Below are 9,451 nucleotides of genomic sequence, written 5' to 3'. Positions count from 1 at the left end.
TTTAAAGGGGCGAGTCCCATCTGGTAAGGGGAGTTTCATACCCAGCAGAAATCAAAGGGAAGGAGAATTAACTCAGTCATCGTCAGTCTCTTAGGTCAATTTAGTTAAGCTCTCTTTTAAGGTTTTATTCATTCTCTGATTGTCCTGAACTCTAGGGTCTATATGTACAATAACGTTTCTAATCAACCCCCAGAATACTGGCTAGTCTCTGACTTACCTGGGCCACAAAAGCTGGTCAATTGTCTGACCCTATCATCTGAGGAAGCCCATACCTTGGCAGTATATCCACTAAGAGCTTCTTTGTCACCATGGATGTAGTTTCATGTTTAGTGGAGAAAGCCTCAGTTCTACCTGAAAAGGTATCTAAAACATTAGTAAATATTTATATCTAAATTTTCCTGGTTTTACCTCTGTATCCTAGCAGGCTCTAGGCTTTGTGCCTCTGAACCTATTACCAGGGTTCTTCTCATTAAGCACCATGTTAGTCAGCTAGCTTTATAGCTTTTGAAAATCCCAACTACCTTTGAGTTTGCATCTCTAATCCTGATATTAGCATGTTATATTAAACCCTGCTTTCTCCAGATACCCATGTGGGAAGAGTGGTGGATCTGAAGCATGTGCAGTCCCATTTCATTTGGCACAATGAGTTTGCAATCTGCTGTTCTCTACCATCCATCATAACATTGGGACATGGGCAAATTTCTAGCCCAGGTTATGTCATCTTTTGAATACTTAGGGTGGTCAGGGAGCATAGGATCCCCTAGATAGATCCAGGGAAGTCAAGGACAAGAGAGGTCCAATTTCTAGAACAGTGTGTCAAGCTGCTTCATCTGTCCTATTGTTTCCCCCTGAAACTGGGTCCTTCCCTCTATGATATCCTGAGCAATAAATGATGGCCAGCTGTTTAGATCCCAATGGAGCCCTTAGTAAGGAAAGGGTTTTCTGTTTATTTTTGATACTTTCCTTCTGCTGTCAGAAGGCCTCTCTCCCTATAAACAGCCCATGGACATGAGTGGTAGCTAAGGCGTATTGGCTATCTGTGTCTTTGCCTTTTCTCAGTTCTAATGCTTTGGTTAGAGCTACCAATTCAGCTTTCTGAGATGACATTCTTGCCAGGAGAGGCTCCATCCATATGATCTCAGTGTTTGAGACCACTGCTGCTCCAGTGTACCTCTGTCCTGAATGAAGCTGTTGTCATTGATGAACCATATTACCTCTGCATCCATCAAGGGGGTATCTTGAAGATCTTGTCTGATCTCATGGATGTGAGCCAGAAATGTCCAAGTGACTGGTCATGTAGAGGCCCATCATGGTCTGGATCAGGCAGCAGGGTAGCTGGCTTAGGAAGGCTGGGGCCTGAAAGGTTGGTTATCCTGGGGAGATTTAAGAGGAGAGACTGGTAATGAGTGATGGTAACCTAGATAAGTTACCTGTGGTTGGCAGAGTTGGGCATTCTTAGCAAAGGCTTGATAGTCCAAATTTCCAAGGGCCTCCAAGAGGTCCTGGGTCCCCTCTAGGCATTCTTATTTGGTTTCCGCTGTCATCTATACATTGCAAAAGAGTCAGGTTCTGTCATCTATACATTGCAAAAGAGTCAGTGCTGGGTTCTGTACTCACTCAAGTCTTCATACAGGACTTCATCAAAGATGATAGATGAGGTTTTAAATCCTTGGGGCAGACGAGCCCAAGTCAGCTGTCCACTAATCCTGTGTTCTGAATCGTGCCATTCAAAGGCAAAGAGGTCTTGACTCCTGGGCGCCAAGGGTAAGCTGAAGAAAGCATCCTTTAAATCCAGCATGGTGTACCAATGGTACTCAGGAGGAACAGCACTCAGGAGGGTATAGAGATTAGGGACTACTAGGTGGATATCCATAACTCATTTGTTTATCTCTCTTAAGTCTTATACCAGTCTATAATCTTTAGTTCCTGGCTTCTTGACTGGCAGGAGGGAAGTGTTCTAGGCCGACTGACATGGTCTCAAGATCACCATATTTAAGAGCCTCCTGATATGGGGGGGCTATGTCTTCCTTGGCAATTTGGGGCATAGGGTACTGTTAGACCTATACAGGCTCTGTATAGGCCCTGGCATGAGTTCCGAATCGGGGTCTGATGTTTAGTCATCCCAACTCCTCCTGTCTCTGCCTAAATGTTGGGGAAGCAATTTGGCCAAGTAGTTGGGGAGAGGCTCAAACAACCATTATGCTTCAGCTAGAGTGGTTGTCAGGACATGAATAGGCTTCCCCTCTGAATCTACAAGGAATGTGTAGAATGTGTTTTCGTAAGCCAATGGGTTACCCTGCCCACTCCCAAGTCCACTGTTCTTTGGGTACTCTGAGTGTTGTTTAATTCCTGGTGCCCCTTGGACCCAGGATTTCTTAGAAGAGACTTTATCTTTAGGCTTTAGCAAGACAGGATGTTGACCTCTGTTCACTATAAGGAAGCTGGTGGGTTTCTCCTCTATTTTTAGGGTTTTTTAAGTGGGGGCATTGCCTATCATTGGATTCCCCTTTATCTCCTCTAGAAGTCATCTGTTTTAGACATTGCCAGATTGTGAATCTCCTGCTTTTTCTCTTTCCTCTATCTCTACTCTACTTTTCTATGCCCTCATCTGCTTCTCCTCTGTACTCTCAAACCTTTGGAGTTTTTTTCTTAGTATCTGAGGCTGCCTAATTGGCCAAATTAGTGGCCTGTCATCCAGCCACCTTGAGATTGGCAATAGACCAAGAGTTTCTCTTTACCTTTAAAAATGTTGAAGTCTCAATCTGGGTTAAGAGAAAGCCAGATCAGACACTTTGGGCTGCATTTCCAGGCAACCCAACTCTGGGAAGATCCAGGCCACATGCACCAGGGAGTAAATCTTCCATATGCGACATTTCCTGTGCCACACCCCTCAACCTTGGGATTCTGCAAGCTGCTGCCAGAGAGCTATACCATTAGGGGGCGGGGTGGTTAGGTGCCGTGGGTGACGTCATCCCCATAGTTACCTTCCCCCGGCCCTCTCAGCCAGCTTGGAGCCTGCCACGGTGGACCTCAATGGTGGCAGTGTGCCTACAGGGAGCGGAGGAGTGTGTGTGTGTGTGTGTGTGTGTGTGTGTGTGTGTGTGTGTGTGTGTGTGTGTGTCAGGCCCCACCACCACTCTCACCCCACCCCCGCCACCCTGCTCCTCTTGGTCCCACCCAGAGCACCGCAGCTCCTCTGCCTCCCAGTTTCACAATATTAGTTAGTGAGGAGGCTACCCTTTATTACCTGTGTATTTCTGATTCCCTCATCAAGGAATAATTGGCCTTATTAAAATGTGTTTATTTCTGGGTTCTTTATTCTGATCCATTAATCTATTTAAGAACTGATGTGCGTCAAAAAATGCTGTGAAGAAAATAAAAAAAAGCATCCTTCCAGATCAGTGTTTCTCAGCCTGTGGGTTGCAACCCCCCAACACCATTGGAAAAAAACACAAATATTTGCACTGTTATGAAATAATTCATAACAGTGGCAAAATCACAGTCATAAAGTAGCAACAAAAATAACTTTATGGTTGGGAGTCACCACAACATGAGGAACTGTATTAAAAGTTTGAAGCATTAAAAAGGTTGAAAACCACTGTTCTAGATAGTACAGGATATTTGCAAATTACTGTGTACAATAAGGAGTTAATATTTAATATATATATATATAAAGATCCTCAAAAACCCATCAAAAATAACTTGAGTAATGCAATTCAAATATTGTACAAATGCTTTGAGTAGACATTTTTCCAAAGAAAAATAAGTAAATGTTCAAAAAGCACATGAATTTTTTAAATTGTTCTTATTCATTGGGAAAATGCAAATCAAAGTCATAATGATCTATTTCTTCCCCTCTATTAAGGTGAATACCCTTATAAAATGGTACATATCCTTGAGGACATTAAGATTAGTTCAGTCTGCCAGTCATGGTGGTGAATACTTTTAATCCCAAAATTTTAATGCACGGAGACAGAGTCCTGCTGATCTCTGTGAGTTTAAGACCAGCTTGGTCTATAAAAGTAATATTTATTCACCTGATATAATTTGTCATCTCGGAGGCTTACTGCTGAAAAAGCTCACTCTCTCTCTAGTTCTTTCTGAACTTTGGCTGGCTGGTTGAATTCAACTGTTCTGGCTCAAAACTCCTCTCCAAACTGACTGACTCAAATTGGCTTCTCTTTGGCCTCTGGTGAGTTGCTCTGCTTGAAGAAACTGACTCTGAATTCCAGGAACTAAACAAAAACAACTACACTGAATAGAGCTTCAGTGCGTTGCTTCAACTCAACTGAACTGCACTCAGTGAACTGCCCTCCACCAACTAGACGTTACTTTCAAATATCTTCCTTCTACAAATTAACCTTAACCTTGTTTGGGATTAAAGGTCTGTACTAAAGGTGTGTCTGTATTCCAGCCAGAGGAATTAAAGGTATGCCATTCCAGTTGGATCACACAGACCCAGAAGGTCTTTCGATATGATACCTCTACAGTGGTCTACATAGTGAGTTCCATGGCAGCCAGGGTTACACAGAGAAACCTGTAGTGACTTGCAAATAGTTCCATGGTTACTCAGCTAGTTAAAAATGAGGCAGCAATTCCCTTCCTATATAAAAATTACTATAACTAAAAGAATTTCAATTATACAGCTCCACAAATACATGCAAGCTAATGTTCACAGCATTATTAGCCACAAAAGACAAAATGTGGAAATAATGTTCCAAACCAACACATAAATGGACAAAATAAATATAACTACTAAAAGAATATTATTAGCTATAAAAAAATGACATGTTGATATATGCCACAACATGGATGAATCATGAAAACATCACATTAAGTGAAATAAGCCTGGCACTATAGGACAAAAATATATAAGGTACTTTAAATATCCTGAAGATATAAAATATAACAGAGGTTATCAGGAAAGGAATGTGTGTGTTGTTTTATTTCATAGAGAACTTTTATTGAGAATGATGTCTTAATCTTAGGTATAGTGAATGCTGTGTCATAATTGTTTGTGTCTTCCCAAAACTCATAGACTGAAACCTAATCTGTGAGGACAATGCTAAGAGATGAGGCTTTTAGTAGTTTCATTTCTGTTGCTCTGATGAAATGTGCTGACAGAAAGCAACTTGGGGATGAAAGGGCTTTGGGGACTTACAATTCCAAGTCAGAGTCCATCATTTGGGCAAAGTCAAGGCAGGAACTCACATCCACAGTCAGGAATAAAGGGGGATACATGGATTCCTGTATGCTTATGTGCTGCTTACTGTTCAACTAGCTTTCTCTATTCTGTTGTTGTTGCTGCTGCTTTTGTGTTGTTGTTATTGTTGTTGTTGTTGTTGTTGTCTGAGGCAGCATGTCTCTTTGTAGCCCCAGCTGACCTACAACTAGCTATGTAGAGCAGACTTACCCTCCAATTTATAGAAATGTGCCTACCTTTGACTGCTAAGCACTGGAATTAGAGGTATGTGTTACCATGCCTGGCATTTTATCTGTTCTTATACAATCCAGGGCCCAGCACATAAAATGCCACCCACGTTCAGAGTAGGTCTTCACACCCCAATTAATAACAAAAGCAATCCCCTACAGACATGCCTATGGGACAATCTGATCTAGATAATTTCTTATCTAGAAATTCCTAGTTGAATTCCTAGTTGAAGCTAGGTTATAACAGGTTGAAAGTTAAAACTAACTAGCATAAGGCATGTGGGGAGTATTTAGATCTTGATCATTCTGTCTTCTTTTTTTCAAACACAATTTACAAAGACTTTATTAAAGGATAAAGGGTCATTGGCTCCCAGTCCAATGGGCAGGTCAACAATAAATAAGGCTAAATGAAGGGGTGAGTGCAGCAGAACAGAAGCCCAGTAAGGGCCAGAGTCATGATGGAGAGTTCTGTGGGACCACAGCTGGAATGAAATGCAGGGCATCTTGCCATTCAAGCATCATGGCCACAGGGTTGGTGCAGACCCCGGTGGGTCCTGGATGTGAGGTTTGGCTAGTGTAGAAGGCGCATTCATCATCCAACAGAGCCTCAGGAAAGCAGTGGATGGTGGTAAGAAACGCTCTGAGGCGCTGCCTCAGAGCCAGGGTTCGAGGGGCCACACTGCTGGGGCCTGAAGATCATGGAGAATTCAGAGGGGCCTCTGGAGTTACATTTCTTCTAGGTGCTGCCCTCTCCCTCCTCCTCCCCCATGAGTACAGCCACTTAGAAATAGAGGGAAAAGAAAGCATGGCATGGCCTCATTCAAGACAGGGCCCACTCCCAGAGAGACAGAGCCTTCATGTCCTTTCCCAGCTAGTTCCTTACCTGGATGGCCTGTTGGGGATCTCAAAGAGTGGAGTGAGTGGATAGGGGGGCTGGCACAGACTGGGCTTTGTGACAAGAAGGTTAAGCTGGTGGTTGCTGGAAGCCCCTGACTGCAACAGGGCTGGGGGCTAGACTCTAGGTTTCCAGCTTCCAGAGTGCAGGCTGCCCATGTTCCCAGCTCTATCCTAGGGCAGGTCTCAGGGAGTTCAGTCTGTCCCTGACAACTAGGCAGGCGAGAGGGTCTAGACAGTGCTGGAAGGCAAGACTCTGGAGGCTCTGACTCAGCTCTCTGTGGCACTGGGGGCTTTAGTTCTGTGGTAGACCAGGGCTGAGGTGCCTTAGTCTCCTCCCCAAGGCAGGCCTGTGGTTCCCCATGATGTTCTGCAAGGGGGCAGGGGCTATGGCTCCTCACACTCTTCTGCAAGGAGGGCCTCTGCCACACCTGAGTGTTTTGACAGTCCAAGAAAGGAATTGCCAGAATTGTGTTTTGGATCATTCAGAGTTCTAGAAATTTCAGCCATCGGGGTTGAAGTTCAGTCATAGCTTAAGCAGAGCCTCCATTCAGAGGGGCACAATTGTCCATGCTCAGCCCCTCTACCTCTTGCTGCAATAGCTGCTGCAAAATACTGATGTGAAGCATCTTTAGCGCCTGGTGGCTGGGGGATTCTCTTGTGGTGAGGTCCAGAAGTGCTTGCCACAAAGGGTCTCCCAGGTTCCTTCTGCAAGGTGATGCAACTCCTGGTCAAACAACTTCAAAGCAATCTGCTCCCAGGGCAGAGCAGGCTCTTCAGGGGAGGAATGAAGGGAGAGGCCACTCAGCCACTGGGCCTGCTGAACTCTAAAAAGTGATCGGAGGGGTGTGAACTGGGTTTTCCTAGATGAATATACAGTCCTGGTGTGTGTTAGACTTTCTTTAATGGTACTCGTTCAGCCAGATCCAGATGGGGTGTTCCTCCTCCATCTGAGTGAGGGACAGCCTCATGTTCTCCTCTGAGGAAGCAGGCTGCATTGGCGTCTTCAGGAGCAGTCCTGAGGCCTGGCTTGCTAAGGTTGTGCTGTCAGTACAGTATCTATCCCTGCTGTTCCCACAGGTCTCTCTTCTTGGCTCCTGTAAACTGGGAAGAGTGGAGAAATGAGAATCTGAAGGTGGATTCAGAGCCTCTAACCTCTCTGGGGACAAAGGGCAGTCTTAGAGTCCTGGGCCCTCCAATCTTGAGAAGCAGGAAACCCTGGCAAGACCCACTTGATGGGTGGGGGTTCTGAGGGCCAGGTATGCAGAAGACCTTGCACTCTGGCCCCTCTAGGTGGTGTCTGCCTTTCTCTCCGAGAACTAGTGCTCTCTGAGCCAGACTGGACCAGTACCCCAGGACACAGCTCTTCACTCCTTCATTTGACCAAGACAGCTCAGTCAGTCAACAGGTTCTCCAGTGCAAGCGTGAGGATTAAAAGAAAGAGACAATTAGACAATATTGCAGCATGACCCCAGCCAATTCTGAGACTGAAAGCGGGTTTATTTTTTCCCAATTTGCTTTTATACCATTTTAATTACATACAAGTATTTAGGTCAGTTCTAGTTTGAGGAACTAACAATTCAATAGATGTAAATAGTCAAGGAACAAGCAAGGCAATAAACAGAGTCCCAGGATCACTCCCCTGATCACTATTTCTAAGGACTTATCAGAATGACCAAAATATCTGAGGCTACTTCCCTGTCCTAGCCCAAAGTCATATTCATGCCTGAAGCCTACTTCTTTGTTCTAGCCTAAGATTTAGATTCCTGCCTGAAATTACTTCCCTGTTATGGCCCAATGTCAGACTCCTGCCTAAAGCCCATTTCCTTGTCCTTGGCCAATGTCAGATTCCTGCCAAGTCCCCCTCCCCCAACAAAAGCTCTCCATACTTACCTGAAAGGATAGTGGCCAGGGCTGCAGGGTCAGCCACAAACTATAGGCCCTGTGGCATCTCTCTGGGGATGGGTCACAAGCCCCACATTTGATCCCCCAGAGTGAAGTTTGAGTTCCTCCAAAGGGTTCCATAGCTGAGTGGTCCTAAACCTTTGTGATTTTTGGGTCTGGTACAAGGTTTTCGATGGGAGGCCTGCTATGTCAGTGAGTGGATGTTGAGTACTTCTGTTGTGGCTTCTGTGCTGGTCTCCTCGGATCTTGGGTCTCCTGGTCCAGAGAGCGCTACTTGACTGAGGAAAGATCTGAGCATCTTTGAGAGAGTACTGGAATCTTGCTAGGGTTGGGAGATATACCTCGGAAGTAGGGATCCTTACAGGCTTGGAGGGTAGTCATGGCAGCATTCCAGGAGCCCCTAGGGATCATTTCTACTTTTTCAGGTTTTTCCACTGATTTTCTGGATTTCTGCTTCTGGGCTGCTGCTGCTTCCCGCTTGTAAAATAAGCCTAGCTTTTGATTGGCTAGTTCCCGCGGGTTCGTGACGTCACACCCAGCCATCAAATCCGCAGGCTCCGAAGGCGGGACCAGAAAAGGACGTTTTCTGGATGGGAAAACAACTGACGCGATCTCTCGACCAATCTGTGAACGGAGCACAAGTGACAGAATTGGGGGAAAGCCAGGAAGGAGGCTGTTCTGAAGCCCTGGAAGGTCAGTCTGGCCGGCAACAGGCATTACTGTACTCTCGCGAGATCTGGAGTCAGCCGCCGGCTCTCATTCTGCCTTCTTAAGTGGAATTATTTACGTTGGGGTCTGCGAATTGCCACACAACCCACTCAAGCACCAATCTCAGTCAAATAGGATGGTTCGTTAAATGCCACACCCTCAGACTGATTGATAAGGGCCACAATCCAGATTTAGGAGCAGAACCATGACCTCGAGTCAAAATCCTATATGGCTTTCTCAACCTGAAATCAATATCTGTGCCAAGTTATTCCACCAATCAGGATTTAGGGATAGGGGATTTCCTTAGAAACATGTCTTTGTTGTACACTTACCCTGCTCCCACTGGTTAGGGTATTCAATTGTGTTGGGAAACCTGCATCTAACATTCATGTCTTAACTTCCCAACCAGAATGTCAGTTGCCCACATACATGCCTTTTTCTGCCAAGTAGGATGTCAGTTTCCAGGGAGGTCTTGGGAACTTAAACTTTACTCGGCCTCTACTTAAAATGGAAG

The 9,451-nt window shown here is 45.1% G+C and overlaps 1 pseudogene; it reads right to left on the bottom strand.

Annotated features, from left to right (window-relative positions):
- Positions 1–3,563: 3,563 nt before the first annotated feature.
- Positions 3,564–9,245, bottom strand: LOC117694771 (tastin-like; annotated as a pseudogene).
- Positions 9,246–9,451: the final 206 nt, after the last annotated feature.

The sequence above is a fragment of the Arvicanthis niloticus genome, chromosome X, assembly GCF_011762505.2.
Source record: "Arvicanthis niloticus isolate mArvNil1 chromosome X, mArvNil1.pat.X, whole genome shotgun sequence".
Taxonomy (NCBI): Eukaryota; Metazoa; Chordata; class Mammalia; order Rodentia; family Muridae; genus Arvicanthis; species Arvicanthis niloticus.
The sequence above is the reverse complement of the archived record's forward strand: the minus strand, read 5'-3'. Positions and strand labels throughout refer to the sequence as shown.